The sequence below is a fragment of the Equus quagga genome, chromosome 5 (assembly GCF_021613505.1).
Source record: "Equus quagga isolate Etosha38 chromosome 5, UCLA_HA_Equagga_1.0, whole genome shotgun sequence".
NCBI lineage: Eukaryota > Metazoa > Chordata > Mammalia > Perissodactyla > Equidae > Equus > Equus quagga.
The window spans coordinates 23,698,316-23,724,577 of record NC_060271.1 but is presented as its reverse complement, the minus strand read 5'-3'; the positions used below and the strand labels follow the sequence as shown (position 1 = coordinate 23,724,577).

Genomic DNA, 26,262 nt, shown 5'->3' with positions numbered 1-26,262 from the left:
TGTCCTACCGTGGGATGCAGGTTTGTGGCTGTGGTGTCCCCGCCTTCAAGACCATCCCATTTATCTCTCTTTGTTCCACTCCCTCTCTCTTCCTGCACAACGCTGGAATCACACACATACTCTGGGTTGGAAAAAAAAAGGACAGCCTAATTTCCTGATGATTATGTTGTTACCTAGCAACAGCCAATCAGGGGCTGGGCTTTTTGCCTGCAGTATTTCATGCAAATAGTTTGGAGAAATTGCAGGGTAACCCAGGCTGCTTAGTCTGCCTTCTCAGGGGACACATTACAGAATAAAACCAACCCAAAAGGGGACTATTGAAGCCAGGCACGTGCCTCAGATAACAGGCCGTTTGATCTCTTTCCCTCGCCCCCTCTGCCCTGTACCCCCTAACAAAAGCATGCGGGTTCCACAGACAGACACTCAGGAGGCCAAAAAGTTGAAAAGAAGCTCACTGGCAGCCATCCTTTACCCTGGATCTCTGTACTGATAACTGGAGCCCAGAGCAACCTCTGATACCCTGGAAACTCTAGCTCCCCGGGAAGGTAGAGAATATTGCATTCTCAGTGGAGGGCATGAAGGAGGATCAGCCACACTCCTCCTGCCCAGAAAGGAGCTAAAACCTGGCACTTCTAGCCTGATTTAAGAGCCTCATCTATGCCCTGGCTGGCCTATCTCACAGGGGAAAACCCATTGTTTACAACTGCATTCTTCCTGATGCCAAGTGGCAAATCCTCATTCAAATGGTTAAACAATGAGAGAAGCTACCTCACTCATAAGTCTCATCAAGAGATTTTGTTGTTGCTGTTGTTTTCCCAACAAGCACTGAGCACCTGATGTAAAACGCTGTCCAGAGCCACACATACCAACTTCCTGTAAGGCCCAGGGGCCAATGCACTCAGATCTGGACTGGTACCAAAGATGGACTCAGAAGACAGAGGGTGAGGGTCTGTTTCCTCCAGGGGAGGGGGCCAGGCTTCAGAGGTAGGGATCAGATTTCAGTAGTTTGTTTTGTTGTTGACTCAATGCTCAGTAATCCGGCATCAAGGCAAGAAGAAGCTGGGACCTCAGCTGCTGGATAGCTCCTCACTGTTCTCGTACACCGACTCTAGCCAGCAGTCTTGCAAAGCTGTGTTGTTGGTTACACGGGGACTGTGAGTACGTAGATCAGCTCAAGTTACCATCAGGATGGAAAACCAATTCAAACTCCCCTTTCTTACTGACGTTTAGAGTTCACATATTTGTAAGACAAGAGAGAATTATACTCCAATCATTATAGGAAGGTGGTGAGAGCTCCCAACCTGACATTCACAGGCTCGCCATCCAGAGTCGGAACCAAAAAAAAGAACTGTCAATCTGCCTTTGTTCAGAAAGGCAGAGTCAAGGAATCCCACTCATCTAGGGGGTTGGGGAACTCTATTGCCACCCTGGTCCTATAGTAAATTTCAGAAAATTCTTTGAGTCAGGCACTTTTATCCTTATAATCTTGGAATACCTACTATAAACCCATTTTATAGAAGAGGAAACTGATGAGTAACTTGCTCAAGTTACACAGTTGCAAGGTGGCAAAGCTGGGATTCAAAAGCAGGTCTTTTTACTCTAAAGTCAGTACTGTGACGTGCAGATCATCCTAGACCACGCCAAGTCTTCAGAGCACTAAAAACAAAGGAGAAAAGGGTACAGCAACAGAAAGCCACTTTTCAAAGTGAAAAAAGAAAAATCAACTTTTTGATTTATTATAGGTACCCAAAGCTCTTTCTTCTGGACTTAAATGTTAAGCCTTCAGTGACTCTCACCTCTGGAGCACATTAGAACCACCAGACGGGCATGCCAGAAATACTTATGCCTGGCTCCTACTCCAGACCAATTAATTAATTAAGAATTTCTGAGGGTGAGGGGGAGACAGTGACTATTTTTTTTTTTTAATGGAGAAGTTTGGAATCAAACAGCCATTTATTTTATTTTAGTTTTTTAAAGATTGGCACCTGAGCTAACATCTGTTGCCAATCTTTTTCTTTTTCCTTCTTCTTCTTCTCTCCAAAGCCCCCCAGTACATAGTCGTATACTCTAGTTGCAGGTCCTTCTGGTTGTGCTATGTGGGACGCCGCCTCAGCATGGCTTGATGAGCAGTGCCATGTCCGTGCCCAGGATCAGAACTGGCGAAACCCTGGGCCACCGAAGTGGAGCACATGAACTTAACCACTCGGCCACAGGGCTGGCCCCCAGACAGTGATTTTTAAAAGCTTCCCCAGAGTAACACAACCACTTTGGAAAACGGTGTGGCAGTTTCTTATAAAACTAAACATACAACTACTCTATAATTCAGAAATTCCATTTCTACGAATTTATTCAAGCGAAATGAAAACATATGTCCATAAAAAGTCTTGTACAAACATGTTCCCTGCAGTTTTATTCCTACTCGCTAAAAAATGGTGGTATATTCATACTATAGAATACTACTCAGCAATAAAAAGGAATAAACTATTGATACTAGCAACACCATGGATGCATTTCAAAAATGCTATGCTGGATGAAAAAACCTTACGCAAGAGTACAAACTGTATTGTTCAATTTACATTAAGTTCTAGGAACAGGAAAAGTTAACCTATGGTGTAAAAAATCAGAGTCAAGATTGCCTCTGGAAGTGGGGGTGGGGGTGGGGAGTGACCCGGAAGGGGGCATGAGAGAACTTCTGGGATGATGGCAATGATCTAAATATTCACAGGGGTTGGTGTTACATTGGTGTACGCATCTGTTAAAACTCGCAGAATGGTGTACTTCAGATGTGTGCATTTCATGGTATGTAAATTTTACCTCAAAAGAAGAAAGAAACAAATATTGAACTCTAGCTAATGACATGCATGCTGCAGTGTTTCGGGCTGAAGTATACTGATGCCTGCAACTTCCCTGGAAATGCATAAAAAAAGAAATAATCTGAACTGGTGAATGGTAGAGGGATGAACAGTTGGACAGGTATGTGATAAGGCAAGTAGGGTAAACTGTTAACTGTAGAATCTAGATAAGATACATATAATATTCACTGTATAATTTTTTCAACTTTTTGGTATGTTTAAAAATTTTCATTAAAAAATTTGGGGGAAAGAGCTCCCCAGGTGATTCCAACAAGCAAACACTGGGATAAAAGACAAATTTCAGTTACCTTGGCTGAAAAGCTGAAATGAAGAATGCTGTGCCCCTAATCTCCAGAATTGATGGTAATCACTCCTCTCACCCCATATACACACAAAAGAAAAAATCTGGCACTCTGGAATAAACGTCCAGGTTGAAACAGGACTGTGTAGAGTTAGGCTAAATCTGATGGAGACGCTATGGTGTATTTCACACTAGACTTATACAGGACACATCATTTGACATATGGTTTGATGGGACAAAATATTTGAAATCAGGACAGTCCTGGAAAACTGGGCAATATGGTAAATATACTTATGATCTAGAAGTGAAAAACCTTAAACTGACCTCAGCAGGTGTGAGAAGAAAGTGCTATTCACTACCCAGTATGTGATTCTCCTCCAGGGCTTGTAGCTCTAGTCTCAAGACTGTAGTTTTCTCTAGCTCCATTCTCCCCCGGTTGGACCACAAATCCACAGGGATAACGCAGGGTCTGGTACTTAGAGAGGAAGATCCCTAAAGGATCTGAATGGACAGTTGATTTCAGCGGGGTGGGGAAAGAGCGGGGGGAGGACTAAGAGGGGAAATAATGCAGTCAAGTGCAGTATGGAGCCCCTGTTCCCCGAGCTGCCCCATTTATTCTGCGTAATTGCTTCATTTCCACTGGCAGTGCATTTCAAAATGAATTTCATTACTGGTGCCTTGGATATCATATTGATTACCAGTTTCATCGATTCTTATCTTGCTAATTAGCATATAAATTAGCCATTTGGGGGAGGCATTAGGCAAAATTGAATTTTCTCCTTAATCTTCTTTCAGAAGGTAAATGAAAATGGATGTAGCCTGTTAAGGCCCATGGCCTTCCTATGACACAATCTAAGTGCCTTTCACAGCCAAGGATCCGTCTTGTTGAGAGAGAGAAGGCTCATGGAAGAAGCCTTCCTACCCCATGACTGACATTGCTGCAGTCAGAACTCCTTAGAGAGTTATCAAGAAAATCTGAAGCAGAGGATAGATTTGCAAGCTGAGATGTGTTTCCTTGGAGGAGACACTCTGAGCTGACGGACAGCAGCATCTACCTCCCACATACACACAAGAGGAGGCCCCGTGATGCAGCCATCCCGGTGGTATTCTCTCCCAAGGCTGGAATTGAGAAGGCCATTCTGCTCTTTGGTTTAGTGGTAAGATGAGGAGTCTGGAGTCAGGTGGTCTGGGTTGGAATGCCTGCTTTGCCTCTTACCATCTACGCAACCTGGAGCACTTTAATGTCTCTAAGCCTTAGTGTCCTCATCTGTAAAATGGGGACAATCACAGCACTGACTTCATGGGGGTAGCTGTGAGGATTAAGAGAGAGAATGTACTCAGAGTGCTTAACACAGTGCCCGGCACACAGTGGAGCTCACAGAATGTTAGCATTCTTCAGCAGAGAAGAATCTTTAGGAAACCAGATGCCAGGGATTTCCAGAGGGAGCTGCTCAGCTTCAAAGGAAATGTTACTGCAAACTCCCAGGTGCTTAGTCTCTAGAACAGGTCACAGGCCATTCGCCAGGCCAGCTCAGTCACTGCTACTCAAGACATGGCCCTCAGACCAGCAGGATCACATCACCTGGGAGGAGGTTGAAGATCAAGAATCTTGGGCCCCACCCTAGACCTGCTGAATCGGAATCCGCACTGTAACAAGATTCCTGGGTGACTCCCGTGCATATGAAAACTTGAGAAGCACCGTTTGAAATTATCACCTGTTACGGACTGAATGTTTGTGTTCCCCCAAATTCATCTGTTGAAACCCTACCCTCAATGTGATGGTATTAGGAGTTGGGGCCTTTGGGAACTAATTAGGATTAGATGAGGTCGTAAGGGTGGAGCCCTCATAAATGGGGTTAGTGCCTTTATCAGAGCTACAAAAGAGCTTGCTTCCTCTCTCTGCTCTCCGCCTTCTGAGGATACAAGAAGCTGGCAGTCTGCAGCCCAGAAGAGGGCTCCCAGCAGAACCTGATGATGCTCACACCCTGATCTCAGACTTCCAGCCTCCAGAACTGGGAGAAATACATTTCTGTTGTTTATAAACCACCAGTTTATGGGATTTGGTTATAGCAGCCCAAGCTAAGACAGACCCTTAATTAAAAGCTTACGTGGTTAGAGAAGGAAGGGACTTGGAGATTACCTGGTCAAAAATCGTGGCTCAGAAAGGTTAGGTAACTGCCCTAGAGTCAGTTCACAGCAGACCGAGACGAGGCTTTCCGTCTCTTGACCCCGAGACCAGGCCAGCTTCAGCTGTGCCTCCCTGAGGCCGTTAACTAGCTCCAGCACAGAGAGGTTCTGCTCCCTTCCTTGCAGTGGTTGCAGGGGTGCTGGTTTCAACCCTGCCTTGAGATCCACCCACAATGGGTTTTGGAAGGAGGAAATTCGGTTCCATTTGGAACAGTGTTGGGGGTTTGAGGCCTGGTTACTCGGATGACCTCAGTGGAGGATACTGATGTGATGGAGGAAAATACTGAAGAGCATTCTCCTCACCCTTGATAACCTCTGTGAACTCCTGCTCTTTGAACTCTTTCAGGTAAGGATGCACAAGAACTGCTATTGGTGATGCCCCAGAGAGGACCACCAGGCAGCTGAGGAGCTCGGGGGCTGGTGATAAGGTGAGAGGGGGCCTTTTTTTCACTATATACTCTTCTGTTTCTTTTAAATTTTGCTCCTGATGCATGTAAAACATATTTAGAAATTAATTAGCCAATAATAATTTTAAAAAGAATGCCTCAGCTATGGGATAAAAAACAAGACCCCATCCGGCGCTGCCCCTGGATCATCCAGCTCTGCTTATCCTTGTACTGCTTTTCCTCTCTCGCCTCCTGAAACACGAAACTTGAAAGCATCGAGGAAAGACAGGGTAAACGCCGAGGCAGGGCCTCGCGGCCACTGCAGGGGCTAGGGGTTTCACTCCAAGTGAGCTGGAAAGCCGTTAGGAGCTGTGCGTAAAGAGGACACGATCGAAGTTGCATTTTTAAAGTACGGCTCTGGATGCCGCACGGACAGACTGCAGAGGCGCTAGGCTGATGCAGACCTGTCGGGAGGCATCCGCAGGCATCGGGGCGAGAGAGAACGGCAGTCTGGACTCGGGTATGGGGATAACGGGAGTAAGGAGTAGTCCGATCCTGGATGTATTCCGAGGGTTGAGCTGAGAGGATCTGCTGATTGCATCAAAAGGAGCTGTAATCACTTGGCCTTCTTACTCTACGGCCTCTATCCAACCTCACTCCTGCCTTCGCTCTTGTTCGTCCTCTCCTCCTGCCCCGCATGCCTTGCTTATTCGGGCAGTCTCTTCAGCCTGGATTTCAGGATGTCAATCAAGAGCCCTCCTTAACCAACAGAGCCCTCTCTTCTCCAAAGCACTTGTAGCTTTCCTAGTCCACACCTCCCAGTTTAACCCTCGATATGCTTTTCGCAGTACAAATGTGTATTGAGATACCATAGCTCATGGTGAACACTGGCTGGGAGCCTACTATTCCCACTTCACCAATATTGTACTGGATGTCTCAGCCACTTCACTAGGGCAAGAAAAAGAATTCAAATGTATAAAGTAAAAGAACAGGGAAGGAAGAAACAAAATTTGCTATTATTTGCAGATGACATGATTGTGTGTATAGAAAATCCAACTGAATCTACAGTTAAATGACTAGAATTAAGAGTTTTGCAAATTTCTGACTATAAAATCAATATCTAAAAATCAATTATATTTCCATATACTAGCAACAGAGTTAAAAATGAAATTTAAAAAGATAAACTGTTTATAATAGCAACTAAAAATATCAAGTACTCAGGAATAGACCTAACGAAACATGCACAAGACACTTATGGGGAAAATTATAAAAATTCAGTGACAGACACTTAAAAACACCTAAACAAATGGAGATATATACTATATTCATAGCCTGAAAAACTCCATATTATAAAATTCATTTATTCCCAAATCAATCTACAGATTAAGTGTAATTCCAATGTAAATCCCAATATTTTTTTTTTAAAGAAACTTGACAAACTGATTCTAAAATTCATATGAAAAATGGAAAAGACCAAGAACAGGCAAGTCACCCTTGAAGAAAAGAACAATGTGGGGAGAACAGCCCTATAAGATATCGAGCTTTTGTAATTAAGAGAGTTTGATATTAGCACTGGGATAAACTGTCCTCGAGAGCCGATTGTTAGCATCTCTTCCCAACTTCGCATTCTGTGACATCATGCTGGTAGCTTGAAACTGCTCATGGTGGGAGTATTTATACCACACAAATCAGCAAACACTACAAATCAGGGCTTTTTGTGTGTTTGGGAGAGGAGAGGGAAGAGCTGGTTGCTAAACATTTACCAGCACATCACGGAATGAAAACAAACAGAGATTCTCCAGACACATTCACACATTTATGAGCACTTGTTATACGACAGATGGGCATATCAGATCAATAGAGAAGGGATGGACATTTCACTGTATAATGCTGGGAAAATCGAGTGATTATATGATGAAAAAAATGAAACTGATTCCCCATCTCACATCTAACCCCCAAATTAATTTTAGGTAGATTAACTATTTAAGTGGAAAAGGAAAAAATATAAGACTTTGGGGAGAAAATCATAATGACTTCAGAGTAGGAAAGGATTTTTTTTTGTCTCCTGCAGTACATAGCTGTACATCCTATTTGTAAGTTCTTCTAGCTTCTCTGTGTGGGATGTCGCCTCAGCATGGCTTGACGAGTGGTGCCATGTCTGCGCCTGGGATCCAAACCAGCAAAACCCTGGGCTGCTGAAGCAGAGCTCGCAAACTTAACCACTCGGCCACGGGGCCAGCCCCCCAAGGAAGGGATTTTTTTAAAAAAGAAAAGACTGGTAAATTTGACTACATTAAAATTAAAAACTTCTGTTGATTATAAGTCATCATAAAGAAAGTGAAACTCAAGGCTTACACTGAAAAGAATATTTCCAACACACATACACAAAAAAGAATTTGCATCCAAATTATTAAAGAATATTTGTGAATCAATAAGAAATACAACAGAAAAAGGGACAATAGTCTTGAATTGGATTTTCTCTTTTGTGCAATAGTACCTGGTCCATAAACTTTCAAAAGATTTTCACCTTATTAATATTCAGGAAAATGCAAAATAAAACCACAATGAGATAAAATTTCATACCCATCAGACTGGTGGTAATTTTAGAGTTTGACAATATCAAACACCGGGGAGGATCTGGAGCAATGGTAACTCTCATAGGAGAGGGTAGGAGTGTAAATTCACACAACCGCTTTAGAAGACAGTTTGGTACTCCACAATAAAGTTGAGCATATCCATCTCTATGACCAAGCAATTCTATTCCTATGTACATACCCATCCTAGAAAAGCTCTTACACAAGTTCATAAGGTGACATGTATGATGTTGTTCATGGTGGTCGTGTTACAGCAATTAACTGGGGATGATCCAAATGTCCAGCAAAAGCAGAAAGTAAAAATAAGTTGTGGCATATTAATTCAATAGAACACTACAGGACAGTGAAAAAGAATGACAGCCTCATGCATCACCACAGACAAATCTGAAAAACAATGTTGAGCAATGGAAGCAAGACCCAGACGAATGGATACAATATGATTCCACTTATACAGAATTCAAAAACAGTAAACAACGAAAAAGTATACTATAAAAATAACAGAATAGGGTTTAGGGAATCATTCCTATGTGGTAAAACCACAGAGGAAAGCAAGGGCATGCTTATCACAACAGGCGGCAGAATGACGTCTCTGCATGGAGGGAGAAGGTAGACGCAACCAGCAAGATGTCTTCTAAGGTTCTACTAACTCGAGCGATCCGTAAATGTTCCCTTTATAATTATGCTTTAAATTCTACAGATACATGTTATACATTCTTCTGTATAATTAAACATTTCACAGTAAGACAAATGAAAAAATATATCGTGTCTACTTTATGCAAAGGCATATGGATGCAAAGCTAAGACTGACTCACATTCCACTACCGTTCTGCTAAAATTACATTCACTGAGGTCAAAGACTTTACTGTCACTAAATCTAGCAAACATCTCATTTCTTATTTTCCTTGACGTCTCAGCAACATTTAACACTGCTGACCATCTTTTCTCCTTGAAAAAGTATCTTACCTTGGCTTCCACGAAACCACATTCTCCTGGTCATTCCTTCGCAATCTCCTTCAAAGGCTTGTCTCCCACCCCCTAACCACTAAATGTTGGGGTTTCTCAAGGGTCAGCCCTGGAACCTCGTGTTTTGATACTCTATTCTCTCTCTCTCTCGACATTCACACTCACGCCCAGGGCTTCAATTACCGTCTGCATATCAGAGATTTAGATCTCCAGCTCAGACCTCTCCTCTGAGCTCCAGGCTGATGTCTCCTATTATCTAGTCAACATCGCTGCTTGAATGTTTCAAAAGCCTCCACATCTTAACCTGTTAAAAATGAAACTCAAGATTTCCCTCCAAAGTGGGTTTTTTAAGTATTCTCTCAGTGAATGGCACTACCAGTAGTCCTAGACAAATATGACTCCATGAAAGCAAATAGCCTTTTCTCCCCTCCCATAGAATAAAAGAACACACTCTCTTTTCTTCATAGGAAGACATTGAAAACAAGGAAAATTATTTTGGTTATAGCTCTAAGTAGGAATGAAACCTTCCAAAAAACAACCTCATCTGGCAATTTAGGCTTCCTACATAGTGGGAGCTCAATAAAGCTAGCTCCTTTCCCTCTAATTAAGAGTTTCTGAAATACAACAGTACTACTATATAATTAAAGTATTTCCCTCTCTCCTTTCAACTCATTGTACACATTTTCTTATCTCTTCTTTCCTTTATACTATATTTTTGTGCTTAATAGGTTCTTAGTCTGATTTTTCTTCACTTTCTGTTTCTACTTTTTACCTTATTTCCCCCAGTCCACACTCTCCATGACTGAATTTCTGTTCTTTTTAAAAAATTTTTTTATTTTACTTTTTGAGGAAGATTAGCCCTGAGCTAACAACTGCCACCAATCCTCCACTTTTTGCTGTGGAAGACTGGCCGTAAGCTAACATCTGTGCCCATCTTTCTCTATTTTTTTTTCCTTTTTTCCACAAAGCCCCACCCCCCAGCACATAGTTATGTATTTTAGTTGTGGGTCCTTCTAGTTCTTCTATGTGGGACGCCACCTCAGTATGGCTTGATGAGCAGTGCTAGGTCTGCGCCCAGGATCTGAACCAGCAAAACCCTGGGCCGCCAAAGCAGACTACGCAAACTTAACCACTTGGCCACAGAGCTGGCCCCTGAATTTCTGTTCTTGTCTTTCTTATTTCTTTCCTTCGACTTTCTTTGGGTTTAATTTGTTGTTTTTTCCTTCAGTGTCTTGGGATGGATGAGTTTACATCTATAAAATTCCCTCTAACTCAGCTTTATTTACACCAGAAGTTTTTATACATAGTATTTTTCACTATTATTCAGTTAACATTTTCTAATTTCTACTGTGATTTGTTCTTTGACCCATGGATCATACAGAAGTGTGCTGCCTAATTTCTAAATGTTTGGGGCAGAATGTATGTTTCCAGTCACTTTTACCTTATTGGTTGTTAACATAATTACACTGCGGTGAAACAGCACAATTATGTGTGGTTTTAATCCCGTGGAATTTGTTGAGGTTAGCTCTATGGTCTGGTATATGGTCAACTTTTATAAATGTTCCATGTGTACTTGAAAAAAATATGTATTCTGCAGTTGTTAGGTACAATGTTCTATAATGCCCATCAGTAAAATTTGTTAATTGTTATTAAAATCTTATATATTCTTACTGGAGTCTTTTTTTTTCTTGACTGAGAGAGAAATGTAAACATAAAACACCTTGATAGTAAAATTTTCTTTGTCCTGAGAGTACTGCAAATTTTTGCTTTATTTATTTTGAGGCTGTTTTATTGGGTGCATATAATTTTAAAATTCTTTTATCTTCCTGATAAATGGAAACTTTTATTCTTTTGAAGTAACACCTTTTATCTCTAGAAATGTTTTCTGACTTAACATAGTTTTATCTATCATTCATTTAGCTATATCAACTTTCTTTGGGTGTGTATTTTCATGGTATTATCTTTTCCCAATTTTTTAATTTTCAAACTTTCTGTTTACTTATATCAGAGTTTCTCAACCTTGGCACTATTGACATTTTGGGCCATATAATTCTTTGTTGTAGGGGGCAGTCCTGAGCATTATAGCTGCATCCCAGGCTACTGGATGATAATAGTACCCCCCAACTCTAGGTTATGGCAACCAAAAAATCTCCAGACACTATTGAATGTCCCTTTGGGGCAAAATCACCCCAAGTTGAGAACCACTGGCTTATATTTTAGGTTTGTCTTCTGTAAATAGCAGGCAAGTGAATTATTATCCACTGTGACAATCTTTGTCTTTTAATGGGAAGATTTAGTCTATTTACATTTAATGTAATAGCAGCAAACTCTCTGTTTTTGTTTGCCTCAAAATGGCTTTAATTTTCCTTCTGGGATATCCACCCAGGCTCAATGTTCCTCTGCTGGGGTCCACTGATGGGGAAGAACGGAAAGAACGTATAACTTCAAAACTAGTAGAGACACACCGAAGTTATTTCACTCCCTTCTGCAGAAACGCTGCTAGCTCCTTTGGCTATTTCATGAATTAAAACAGGGTACCTTCTCTGGGAAGACGCTGCCTCACTGGCACATGGTTTGACAAGCCGAAAATATCTTTGTGGGAAATAGAAAAAGGGACACTTTTCTCTGGGCAGAGGCAGCCCAGAGCCAGGCTAGGTTCTGGTGACTGAAGTGAGGACCAGATTTTGACTCCACTCAACTCTTGGCAGGAGGTCCTAGTAAAGTGAGCCAGCTGCAGACAGAACTCTGGAAGCCTTGGTCCTCTGGCTTCCACTGTTGTTATTGAGAAGTTAGCCATCAGCCTGCTTGCTGCTTCTTTAAGGTAATCCGTTTACTTATTAAAGATCTGCTTTGGTTATCTGCAGTTTCACTATGATGTGTGGATTTCTTTTCATTTACCAGCTTGGAATTCATTAGCTGCCTTGAATCTGTGGATTGGTGTTTTATATCAGTTTGATAAAATTCTCAGCCATCATCTCTTCAAATATGCCTCTGTTCCAAACTGCTTGTCCTCACCTTCTGGGACTCCCATTAAAAGCATGTTAGGTCTTCATTCTATCCTTTTCGTGTCTCTCATCCTACCTTGTATAGGTTCTATCATGTTATCTCCTCTGCTGCATTTTGGATAATTTCTTCAGATCCATCGTTCAGTTCTCTCCTCAGCTGTGTATAATCTGCTAATAAATAAGTTCACTGAGTTCTTAAATTGGGTTATTGCATTTTTAAGTTTTAGAGGTTCTATTTAGTTCTTTCTCAAATCTGTTACAGCACTTCTTCTAGATTCCTGTTCCTGCAGATATATTCAAGCTCATTTAAAAAAAAAAAGTCTTCAAATGTAGTCAGCACAGCTGTTTCATAGTCTGTCTAATAACTGCACTATCTGAAGTCTGTTGTGGGAATTTGTACTGTCTGTTGCTTCTGTTGGTTATTACTCAGGGTATCTTGTTAATTTTTGGAACTGATTATCTTTTGACTGCCGGTCATTGTACTTGAAAAAAATTATGTTTAAGATTAACTTGAGTCTTAGGGTAATGGCACTGTCTTTTTCTTCTGCTGGCACCAGGGGACACTACTACTATGGAACCATCTGGTCTAAGTCAAAAGGCTGCAGTCCCCTGAAGCACCTAAAGGACACAACTTTGAACTGCTCCTGGACTGGTTCACTTCCAGTTTAGTCTTACTCTGATGGTGTAGCTCTTTAGGGTCTCAGCTTAAACAAGGGGGAGGTTATTAGATTTCTTACTTAGGTTAGGTTCTAGGTTTTGGTTCCTGTCTTTCTTGCCCTATAAGGCTACAAAAACTCAGTTTGATTCCACAGTATTTCTTCTAGGCTTGCAAATGCCTTCAGAGAAGAAGAGGCCTTGAGCGCTCACCTTACCTCTCTGGGTTCTTGCTTTACCCTAGATTTTGGCCCAGTACCATCTTACTATTTTGTTAGCTCTTCAATACATTTAAGACAATTAAAAAAAGAGTATTTCTCTCACTTTTTCTAGTTGCCCTCAGTGGTCCCAATTATCTAGCCCACCATTACCAGAAATGAAAATTCCTAGATGAAGTGTGATGGGAAGCCAACAGATGACTATTAAACAGGGGAGGGAGGTAATCAGCTAGGTCCATTTTGGTCACATTCTGTCAGACTCTGTTTATAAGCAAAAAGGGAGGACATATTTAAAACATTAGCCAGGGGCTGGCCTGGTGGCGTAGCAGTTAAGTTCATGCGCTCTGCTTTGGTAGCCCAGGGTTTGTAGGTTTGGATCCCGGGTGTGGACATACACATGGCTCATCAAGCCACGCTGTGGCAGCATCCCACATATAAAATAGAGGAAGATGGGCACAGGTGTTAGCTCAGGGCCAATCTTCCTCGGCAAAAAGAGGAGGATTGGCAGTGGATATTAGTTCAGGGCTAATCTTCCTAAAAAAAAAAATTAAATAAATAAATAAAACATTAACCAAAAGTAAAATAGCAGTTTGATTTATGTGAATTTGTTGCTTGCACAACGTCTGCTTTACAAGGATGTGTGTTCTCTCTCCCTCTGCTAGGTGGTAAGCTCTTGAAGATTAAAATCCTTTCTGTTTTTAATGAGTATCCCCCTTTCTCTAGGACCTTGGACTAAAAGATAAAATGCCAATCTTCTTGCCTTCTTTATTACCATCCTGGGGCTTGAGGGCACCTCAGGAGAACTAGATTCTCAGGAATTCATCTCTTCCCTCATCTCCCTCCTACTTGTGGTAGGGCATTAGCCAAGTCCGGACAGCAGTGAAAACTACTTTACATCAAGTTTGAGGTTTTAATCAGAGTGTGAGGACACGCAAGTAGGTAAATATAAATATAGAGTTTGATGCTGTTCAATTATGTCCAGCTTAGAAGTCAGACTTGCCTCATATGCTCACTGTTGACAGATGTATGAATTGGGGGAAATCAAAAACATATGCATCGAGAGCCACAGTATTTGATACAACTTTAGATCCATGAAGTCCACGTTTATGAATTTGTCTTAAAAATACGCATGGGTGTTCACAAAGATTTAGCTACCTGGATGATCATTAATAAGAGGGAAAATTAAAAATTTAAAATCCAACCAGGAGATTACTGACTATACCTCCACGTAATAGAATACTCTATTTAGTGACACAAAAGTGTTCACAATAAGGTGACCAAAGCAGTATATGAAAGAACATATATGGAAAGATCCTTTTTTTTGTAAAAAATATATGCGTATTCATAAAAACCAGAAGGATCTAAAACAAAATGTTAACAGCATTGGGGTGGTGGGATAACGGGGTTTTTTCCCTTGACTTTGCTTACTTTTTTTTCCCCACTGAATTTTCTATAACGAAAATATATTTTATAATAAGAAAAAATTTTGATTATTATAAAATAAACTAAAGTTCCATCTGTATGGAGACATCTAATCAGCCACCTCAGACCAGCCATTTCTAGGTCCAATCCATCTATCACTAATTGGCAGAGAAGTCCATATTCTCCCGATTCCATCCTCTCCGCGCTTGGCCCATACGCAGCTTTTTTCAGCTTTTTGGTCACCCAGAGTACAGTAACATTCATTCATCAGTAGTGGGTAGGTGGCTCATAATATGCATTTCTTGAACTGAACTGATTGCTAAAAGCTAGAAATTTACCTACATAATGGTCATGGAATTTCATATAATTAAAATGTGATTGTTTTCTACCAAATAATCTCCGTTTTTAAACTCTCCTTATGGCATTTATTATCTCTCACATCTAAACCAAATAAAAATATTTTGAGAGAATACCCAAAGGGGAAGCTATTATTATGATGACTTCATGTGTTTTCCTGTAAGGCCTGTCTGTTGTATATTTAGCAGTCCTGCATGGTGCTGGGCAATAAGGCTTGACTGCCTCTGCTGCGCGGACAGAATCATACCTCCCCCGACTCCTTTACAGAAAAAATAAAGGCCTGGAATGAGCTGGAATTTCCAGGAAAAACATACCAGCTGAACTGAAGCCCCCGTGGGACTGCTGCACTGACGTCATCTTTCCTAAGCCTCACTCTCCCTCTCTGGCCGGTACCACTTGTCATCTGCTTCTCACTGGCTCTGCTGCTTTTCCTTCGAGAACAGCCAGTCTTTGTGAATGACTCGCTCTGGGAGCACGTGCAGAAGGAGCCCAGAGCCTCACTCCCTGGGAACATAAGAGAAGAAGCTCAAGAATGGGCTGAGAGCAGCCGCTGAATGGAACAGGTCATGCTGCTTCTCGACGCTGAAAAGGCAAATCCTGTAAAGGAGTCGATGAGAGCACCTGATGGGGTTTGACCCCGCGGGCTGCCTGTGCGCAGAGAGGGCTGGGGAATGCAGCTCTGCTCATGAGAAGGGCAGTGAGATTCCAGGGCTGCTCTCCAGACGCCCTTATTCACTCATCTGCTTGATTCAATTTTATTTGTACAAAATGTCTGTTGAGGCCGTGGGCAGACTCAGCCTTTAGAGATCGTGGGCTGGGCAAATAGAACCTTAATGGAAGGTTAAGTCAGCAGACGCCCCCTCAGTGCCGTTTCCATTTGTAGGACTGGAACTGGCAATAGGGGCCATGACTCACTCTTACTATATTTAAATGCCTTCTTTACAAAAATAGCTGTCACTATAACAAAACAGGCCCGGTAATAACTGGTAACAAACAATAAACATACCTTCCTATAAAGAGAAGGAACATCATATTACAGTCACGGTTGAATAGCGAGCATGAAAAATCAAGGCATCAACTATGGGGCCCTCCTTTTCTTTATGACCAGATGAAGAACCAAGCCTTTCCTCACCTGGAAACTTCTGCTTATTATGATGACTACTCCAAAATAATTCCTAAATATGCAGCGAACTACTTCTTGACAATTATGTATTACCTAGCTAGCTTCATTACCTCGTATATTCATTTCTTTAAAAAGGAAGATCTCAAAAGACTTAAGATTATTTTTCTGTGGCTTATAGGAGAAGTAAATGGTCAGGAAGCCAGTGTAAATACTGTATTGTCCTTGCACTGGTTCAGATTTCATTAAAATATATTTAAATCATGAATCAGGAAGACTCAACATAATCAGGTTCTTCCCCAAAAGGTGCAGTATTGTTGATTATTATGTCTTTAGCACATACGTGTATAATTGAGAGGCAACTAGAGGATAAGCCTAGAGATTTTATTTTTATTTATTTGTTTGTTTATTTATTTTTGTCAGGAAGATTGGCCCTGAGCTAACATCTGTGGCAATCTTCCTCTGTTTTGTATGTGGCATGCTGCCACAGCATGGCTTGATGAGTGGTGTGTAGGTCTGTGCCTGAGATCCGAACCCGTGAACCCCGGGCCGCTGAAGTGGAATGCACAAACTTAACTACTATGCCACTGGGCTGGCCCCTAAGCCTAGAGATTTTAAACTATCTTAAGATATTGCCAGTTTCCATAAATGCACAGAAATACATACTAGAATATCTCTCTTTCCTTGTTGTTATATTAGGAAAAAATTTAACATTTGAAAATCAATCAATGTAAATTACCATATTAACAGAATAAAGATGACCATATGATCATTCCTATAGATGAAGAAAAAGCATTTGACAAAATTCAATGCACAATCAGAACAACTCTCAGCAAACTAGAAATAGAAAAAAACCTCCTCAATTTGATAAAGAACATGTAACAAAAACCTATAGCTAAAATCATATTTATTTGATGAAAGGCCAAATGCTTTCCCCCTGGGATTAAGAATGACAACTCAATAGTATACTGGAGGTTCTAGATGAGGCAGAAAAAAAGGCATAAAGATTGGAAAGGAAGAAGTAAAACCGTCTTTATTTGCAGATAACATGACTGTGTTTGCAGAAACGCCAAAGGAATCTACGAAAAAACTATTAGAACTAAAGTGAATTGCTCAAAGTCATAGGATACAACAACAGAAAGAGGTAAAGTAACTTGAACAAGGTGACTCGAATAGCAGTTAGAGGGGCAGAATTCAAACCCAGGCAGTCTGGCCCGGGAGCCTTCCTCTGAACTGTTACTCACATAGCACCTGATAATCAAGGTGCTACTATATACATGCCAGCCCTGGTGGCCTGGTGGTTAAGATTTGGCGCTCTCACTGCCATGGCGCATGTTCATTTCCCAGTCAGAGAACCACACCACCTGCCTATCGGATTGGCCATGAAAACTCTATAAATAGCAGCAGAGCATTGTCTGATAGAGCGCGAGAAGATGAGAGGATGGCGCAAAAAGATGGGACAGGGTTCTGCTCTGCTGTACACAGGGCTCGGAATCAACTCCATAGCACTAGCAACAAATACCATGTACATACACGCAAACACCAACATCATTTCTGTTCTTCTACTCAATTACCACTACCTTCATCCTCAATTTTGGTGAAAAGGGAGACAAAAACAAGATGTGACTCCTGAATCCTTGTTTTACATATAAAAAGCATAACTGTTGATTGCCTAATAAAAGAAAAGTTGTACATTTTACAGGCTAGCACATTTCATACTGGAAAAAAACCTCACTAATACAGCCCAGATATATGTACTCTACCTAGCTCTTACCCAGAAAAAAGGCAAATGCTCAAGTTCAGTGCAACTTATCTTTTCTCTAACAGTAGAAAACAAAACTTGAAAGAGTACTGATGACACATCAGGACCATCATTCTTGTATATGAAGCACAGTATGTTCATTGACAAATTCAGAGACAGAATTTTAAAAACTTGTGTAGACTTTGAAAGTACGGCACTAATACCCAATTAGCCACAAGCCAAAGTAAAGGCCAGTAACATTTGTGTCTTTATAGAAGAAACTCAGAGTTATCATCAGGGACTTTAAATATGGATTTTTAAGTAGTTATAATCAAGGTTGTACCAGAAATAACAAGAATAATAGGATAACTAGCACTGCTAAATTTACCAGTACTTATCGGCCTACTGTTGAATACTGAAGTCTTGAAATACAGCTAGTCCACCAACACTGGACAGGGCATAGGCAGAGAAAAATTACAGCAGGAGCCTGAGGTAGCTCCATCATGTGAGCCAGATCAAGGAAACTGCTAGCAAAGTAATAACATTATATGACTCTGATGCAGGACCTTATGCAGCATGGCACAGCTGGAAAACACCACAGAAGAATCAGTCCATGGTAGCAATCTCAAATGTGAGGGCTCCTTATGAAGATCGTAAGCTTAAGAGTTACAAACACTGCTAGACTTTGCTAATAGTGACTACAACCGCAAACTAAAAGGTCTGTCTTTGAGCGACAGGAGGTATGGCATTGGGGATGTACCAGTCTTTCTCGGTTAAATTGGCCTGTAAAGATGATAATGTACAGTCCTCACTACCTTATTGTTGTTTTGATCCAGTGTATGTATATTATGAACTTTGAATTCTTTTTCTGATAAAAGACACTCTGATTATGTATCCAACTCTGTCTTACAATGGCTCTTGTGGCCCAGAGTACATGATTGCAAGATGAATGGCCCAAGGTTATATTTACGGTCTACAGACAAGTGAATTGTGGTGCTGCTGAGGATAACGTGGTATGGCATTGTGAGAGGTCACACGGTACAGTGGAAAAACTTGAACAAGTCATTTGGTATGTCCGGATCTCGGCTGTTTCATTGAATACGTAATATGTAATATCTAAACACTGAACTTATAGGGTTATTATGAAGATTAAATGAGATGCCTGGCACATATAAGAGGCTAAAAAACATGTGCGCATGCACACTTGCGCATGCATTCTCTCTCTTCCACATATACACACACACACACGAAAGGTTAATAGTTGAGGTTGATTTATTGCTCCCCATAACCTGGCCCAAGGAGAGATTGTTGTAATTGGCCTCACTTATTTTCAGTGTGGCCAGCAAGGACATGGAGGAAAATGTTAATTCTGCGGTCAGACAGTTTGTAGTTAGCGAGAGTTCCACGGTTCAAACACTGTTAGCATTTTCTTTGTCTGAACTTCTCACTATAGTTTTGATCTTTATCTCAATGGTTCTGAGTGTTTCACTTCTTGTTTGAACATTGGGGTGAGGCACCAAACTAAACATGTGAACACTGAAGACCACTGACAAAGAAGGAATTTAAACAGTAGGGCAGTTAAGGGCTTATATCCAAGACTCAGCAACTGGTTACAGCTCTGTCCAACCATGGAACCTCAGCAAATCACAATCTCGGCAGCCTTAGCCTTGCTTCACAATTCCTTTTCAACCCCCTGCTGTTCTAATAACAATGATTAGTCTCTAAATCTCCTAAATCCTATTTTGACTTATCTAGATTTGTGACTTTGTTACTTTAAATACAGATCTACTTTTAAATATTCAAAAGCCATGTCTGAAGTGACAGAGTTTCTTTAAGGAAAGGAATCTACTAACAACATGTAAGGTCCCTAGAGAAGATGTTAGAGACTTCTAACATCTCACCTTCTAAAAATTGGAGAAATAGGGACCAGATTTACTCTCCTGCCTTAAACAGCTAAAAAACTGGACAAAATACATAAAGCAATGTTCTTCGGACACTGATTGACAGCCAGTGCAGGCCTATGATCTCTGAGAAAATAGAAACAAACAAAGTGAGTCCTGTGATTGTACCAGCTTACTTCCTGGAGGCAGATTCCAGGATGCAGTGCAGGGACAGGAAACCAAACAGAGCTCAGTAGTCTCACTGTGCTGAGGAGACTGACATCAGAGATCCAGGAGGGCAAAGTGGCTAGAATCTGTGGGACAGAGAACCAGACAGAAGGGTGCTGCACAGAGAGAGAGCGAGAGAGAGAGACAGAGTGAGAGAAGCATGCACTCTGCAGTTCTATCTCCAGACAGGCCTCCCTGGAGTCTTTGGCTGAGTACAGATTTGCACATGCATGAGAGGAAACTACGCAAGACTGAAGGAGTAGGCAGAACAATTCCCAGGGTTCACACAGGGCTAGGAGTAGTTTGTGTTCATGTCAGTCAGAGTAGAAAGGCCTTGTAATACACAAGGTGTTAGATAGAATCCTCAGAAGGGTACTACCAGAGTAGTGGGGGCTAAATTAATCCTAGAATAAAGGCTGCTCTGGACCCACTATAACAAAGCTTAAAAGTAATTCCTGGAAGGATCAAACAGATTCCAGTAAACTACATTCCAAAGCAAAATCTAGTGACCAAGAACATAAAATTAACAATGTCCAGTATCCAAAAAAAAAAAAAAAAATTTACCAGGTATGCAAAGAAATTTGTTAACTGATATAAATAAAAACATACCCAAAAATGATGGGGATAAAAGAAATAGCAGATGAGGATATTAAAATACCTTTAACAAATACATTCCACATGTTCAAGAAATAAGGAAAACAGAAAGATGAGGAGAAGAGAGAGGAGATATAAAAAAAACCTTAAACATCTAGAAACTAAAATATAACACCTGAAATTAAAAATACACTGAATTAGATTAACAATAGATTAGGAACTTTAGAAGAAAAGATCAGTGAACTTGAAGACACAGCACTAGAAACTATCCAAATAAAGCAGAGAGAGACAGAGGGCAGAATAAAAATGAATAGAGCATCAGTGACCTGTGGGACAATATGAAGCAACCTAACATTCATGAATTTGGAGTTCTAGAAAGAAAAAAGATCTAGGGAGGAAAGGGACAGAAAAAAGTTTGAAGAAGTACTGGCTAAAAATTTTCCAAATTTGATGAAAACTATAAGCCCACAGGTCCAAGGAGCCCAAATACAAGCAGAATAAATATAAAAAAAAAATGATTCCAAGGAACATCCTAATCAAATTGCTGAAGGGATAAAAGAAAATCTTAAAAGCAGCCAGAGAGAAAAGACACATTATAGAGGGACCAAAGACAGGAATTGTGGCAGATTTCTCATCATAAACTATTCAAGCCAGTGGGCAATGGATAGATGTCTTTAACATACTAGAAGAAAAAATTTATCAACCTAGAATTCTTTACTCTGTAAAAATATCTCTCAAAATGAAGGTAAAATAGAACTTTTCAAATAGAAAAACACCGAAAGAATTAATTCTAGCATACCTGTGCTACCAAAAATGTTAATGGAATTTCTTTAGGCTAAAGAAAATTCATAAAAGGTGGAAACATAAAGGAATCAAAAGAGTGTCCAAAACAGTAAATAAGCGGGCAAATATAAAAGTCATGTTTTCTCATTTTAAAACATCTTTAAAAAGATAATTGATTATTTAAAACAAAAATAACAATATATTAAATAAAATATATGATAGGGGAGAAATGGAAGTATATAGTTCTCAATTTCTTACGCTATACACAAAATGATATAATATTATTTGAAGATAAACAAGGATAAGTTAAAGATGTATAAGATAAACACGAAAGCACTTAGAAAAAAAAGATAAAACAAAGACATATAGGCAATATGTCAGTAGAGAAAATAAAAGGAAGTCATAAGTAAGAAACTCAAATAATCCAAAATTCAGCAGAAGAGGAACAAAGAACAGATGGAATAAATAGAAAACAAATAGCAAGATGTTCAATTTAAGCTCAACCATATCAATAATTACAATAAATGCAAATTGTTTAAACATCCCAATTAAAAGGCAGACATTTTCATATTGGACTAAAAAGCTAGACATAACTATATGCATTCTATAAGAAAACCACTTTAAAAATAAAGATGTACAGGGGGCCAGCCCTGTGGCTGAGTGGTTAAAGTCCCGTGCGCTCTGCTTTGGCGGCCTGGGTACACAGGTTCAGATCCCGGGCACAGACCTACTCCACTCATCAGCCATGCTGTACAGACATCCCACATACAAAGTAGAGGAGGACTGGCACAGATGTTAGCTCAGGGCAAATCTTCCCGACACACGATAAAGATGTATATAGTTTGAAAGTAAAAGCATGGAAAAGACATACCATGTGAACAGTGACCATAAGAAAGTTGTAGTGACCATATCAATATTGGGCAAAGTAGACTTCAGAACAAGGAATCTTACCAGGGGAAACAAAAAACATTTCATGGTGATGAAGGTGTCAATTCATCAGGAGGACATACACTCCTAAATGTGTATGCACCCTACATCAGAGTTTCAAAACAGATAAAGCAAAAATTGATAGAACTAAAAAGAGGAAAAAGCAAATTTATAATTATAGTTAGAGATTTCAGTTCTCCTCTCTTAGTACTTGATAAAACAAGTAGACAGAAAAATTAACAAAGATAGAAAAGACTTGAAAAAGACCATCAATCTAATTGAAATATATAGAACAATCCACCCAACGAGAACACAGTATACATTCTGGACCATAAAATAAATCTCAATAAACTTAAAAGAATTGAAATCATAAAAAGGATACTCTCTGAGCATAACAGTAATATTTGAAATCAGTAACAGGAAGCTATTGGGAAACACAATATTTGGAAATAAAACAACAGGCTTTATAATAACTCATGGGTCAAAGAAGAAATCACAAGGGAAATCAGAAAATATTCTGAATCGAATAAAAACAAAAACATTACATATCAAAATTTATGGGATACAGCTAAAGCAGTACTTAGAGGAAAATTTATAGCATTAAAAACACCTATATTAGAAAAGAAGAAAGACCTCAAATTATTAATTTCAGCTTCTACCCTAAGAAGCTAGGAAAAGAAGAGCAAATGAAATGCAAAGTCAGCAAAAGGAAGGAAATGATAAAGATGACAGTGCAAATCAATGAAATAGAAAGCAGAAAAACTATAGAGAAAAATAAATGAAATGAAAAGCTGGTTCTTTGAAAACATCAATAAAATTGATAAACTGCTTGTCAGACTGATCAGGAAAAAAGAGAAGACACAAATTACCTATAATAGGAATGAAAGAGATCGTACAGACGTTAAAAGGATAACAAGATAATATTATGAATAACTTTGTGCCAATAAAGTAAACAACTTTTAGATGAAATGGACAAATTCCTTGAAAGACACAGCTATCAAGGCTCACTCAAGAAGAAACAGAAAACCTAAATAGCCCCTCATCTACTAAAGAACCTGAATTCTTGTCTTAAAACCTTTCCACAAAGAACATTTCAAGCCCAGATGGTTTTACTGGTGAACTGTACCAAAGATTCAACAAAGAAATAATACCAATGCTATGTGAATTCTTCAGAAGATAGAAAAAGGAAACTCTTACCTATTAATTTTAGGAGGCAAAAATTACTCTGATACCAAAACCACACAAGGATATTAAACAAAATTAAAAGATATTAAAGGACAACAAGTACAGGAAGACAAGTGCACTGACCACAGCAGAAAACATGGAGAAGAGGAAGTGGCCAGAGGCATGAGAAGCCTTTAGACATTGTCACAGTGTCCTTCGTGGAGTGCCTCCCGAGTGCAAAGCTCTATGGGGCACAGTCTTTAACAGCAGGGTCTTTTGTAGCCAGACAGCCTGGGTTCAGGTCCTGGCCTCACGACTTACTAGTTACATAACTTTGGCCAAGTTGCCTAACTTCCCTGTGCTTCAAAGTTCCCATTTATAAATGGATATAATAATAGAACCCCCTTCATATGGTCGTTATGAAGACTGAATGAGTAAATCCATTTAAAATGCTTATAATAGTGCCTGGCATATAGTAAGCACTACATAAGTGATTGCTGAAATTATTATTATTATCATATATGCTATATTCGTTGGTTGTTACCTTTCTTAAGTCTTGATATTTGTCCTCAAAATGAACTAAGCAGTCTAAGAAGTGAATATTCTCATTGTATTAGTTCCCTGTGGTTGGTATAACAAATTCCCACAAATTTCACGGCTTAAAACCACAGAGATTTATTCTCTCACAGTCCTGGAAGCCAGAAGTTCACTGTCAGTTTCACTGGGCTGAAATCAAGGGGTTGGCAAGGCTGTACTCCCTCTGGAGATTCTTGGGGAGAATCCATTCCAGGATTCTTCCACGTTCTGGTAGCTGCCAACATGCCTTTGCTCGTGGCCACATCACTGGAACCTCTGCCTCTGTGGTTACATTGCCTCCTCCTCTTCTGTGTATGTCAAATCTCCCTCGGCCTCTCTCGTGACATTTGTGATTGGATTTAGGGCCCACCCAGATATCGAGGATGATCTCCCCATGTCAAGACCCTTAATATAATCACATCTACAAAGACCCTTTTCCCTTATATGGGAACACTTACAGGTCCCAGGGTTCAGGACCTAATTATCTTTGGGTAGCCATTACTCAGCCTACTGCACTCATCGCTAGGGGTAGATTGATCTTGTGTGGAAATTGCAACATAAACAACATTTTTAAAAAAGACATTTAGCTTTCTCTACAACAAATATTTAGGATATGCAACCATATTCCAAAGCACAATCCATTCACCTGGAGGTAGGTCCCCAAACCGTAAGCACAGCATCCACATAAATTATAACACCTCTATAGGGCTAATATGCAAACTCAAATCTGCAAAATTATGACAAACATCACAAACTCTGGGAGGGTGTTACTTGAAACTAAACTGTGCCTTGTGATCCAAATAAAATAGCTTACTAAAATGACTAGTAAGAATCAAGAAAATTGGGAGAAACTAAATTTGATGACGGCAGTTCCGACTAAAGGAAGGTGGAAAACACACAGTAGAAAAGAACTTTGCTTCTGGGATCAGACGGGCCTGGCTTCGAGATCTGGCTCTTGTAGGTATTAGTGATGTGACCTCGGACAAATGATTTCAGCCCTTGGAGCCAGATTCCTCATCTGTAAAATGGCAGCATGAAGAGGACTCACCTCACAGAGCCACAGTGAGGACTAAAGAAGAACTCATGTAACGTTCTAGCATGGCAATTAGCATATATAATGACTCAATGAATTGTAATCACAGTTTGTCATTATGTAATAAATACTGTTTCTCATAAAACTCTCTCTTCTATTGTATTGCAGCAGAAATGTTGTTTCATCTTCAATTGCTTTATTTTCAGGGGTGGAGGAGCTTTTCCCTCGGGACCTGTGATCTCCTGGGTGAAAGGCGCTAACGGCACACAGAAGCAGCAAAGACGATAACGCAGTCTGCAGTTCTGGTATGCATATCTTTGGGGAAACAAGAAAGAAGGACGGAGAAAGTGAGGACTTTGCAAAGGACAGGAAGTAGGACCCAAAGAGTTTAATCTGTGACTGAGAGCGCAAACACACAGTGCTTGAGGTTTGGAAGAAGCGAGAGAAAACTAAGAATTTAAATAGCTGAAGTCTAAAAAAGGGACGGGATAGACTCGTTCTCTACAGGAATTCACTAAATGATTAGAACTTTGCACTGTGGAGAGACGAAGGCTGAGGGGAATGAGGTATGACAGCGACAGTAAAACCGTGAAGAGTACAGACGAGGCAAACAAACCCGCTCTCTTTACCAGCCAGAACACCGGGATGGGGACTGCGAGGAAGAGAAGGTGGACGAGGAAAGCTGAAAAGTCAAGGCGGCTTTTGCTTGGGACAAATAAAACACGTCAAGCAACTGCTTGGGTTGTTTCTCTCAGTGTTTCCAGCAGTTAGTCCAGGACCAGGCATGTCATCAGTCAATCTGGGTTGAATGAAGAAATATCCATATTTGGGGGCCTCCCCATGGCCGAGTGGTTAAGTTAGTGAGCTCTGCTTTGGTGGCCCAGGGTTTCGCTGGTTTGGATCCTGGGCGGGGACATGTCACCGTTCATCAGGCCATGCGGAGGCAGCGCCCCACATAGCACGACCAGAAGGACCTACAGCTAGAATATACAACTATGTACTGGGGGGCTTTGGGGAGAAGAAGAAGAAGAAAAGTAAGAGTGGCAACAGATGTTAGCTCAGGGTCCAATCTTCAAAAAAAAAAAGAAAAGAAATATCTATATTCAATTGTAAAAATACCAGCAGTAGATGAGAAGTCCAACAAGATGCTCCTTCTAATTACCTGATTCTGTCTTGGGTCTCACTCCTGGTTTGATGCTCCTAAAAGGCGGATCTGATCACGTTACTCCTAAAGTGCTTCAACAGCTCCTCACGGCCTCCAACGTCAAGCCCAAATT

General features: G+C 40.4%; 1 long non-coding RNA gene across 1 annotated transcript in view; it reads left to right on the top strand.

Annotated features, from left to right (window-relative positions):
• The window catches only part of LOC124239332 (uncharacterized), a 76,869-nt gene extending 50,961 nt beyond the window's left edge, over window positions 1-25,908 (top strand). The window contains exons 2-3 of the long non-coding RNA XR_006888601.1: window positions 5,687-5,768; window positions 25,192-25,908. This is a non-coding gene — a long non-coding RNA (uncharacterized LOC124239332). The remainder of the gene's footprint in view (window positions 1-5,686; window positions 5,769-25,191) is intronic.
• The last annotated feature ends 354 nt before the right edge of the window (window positions 25,909-26,262 follow it).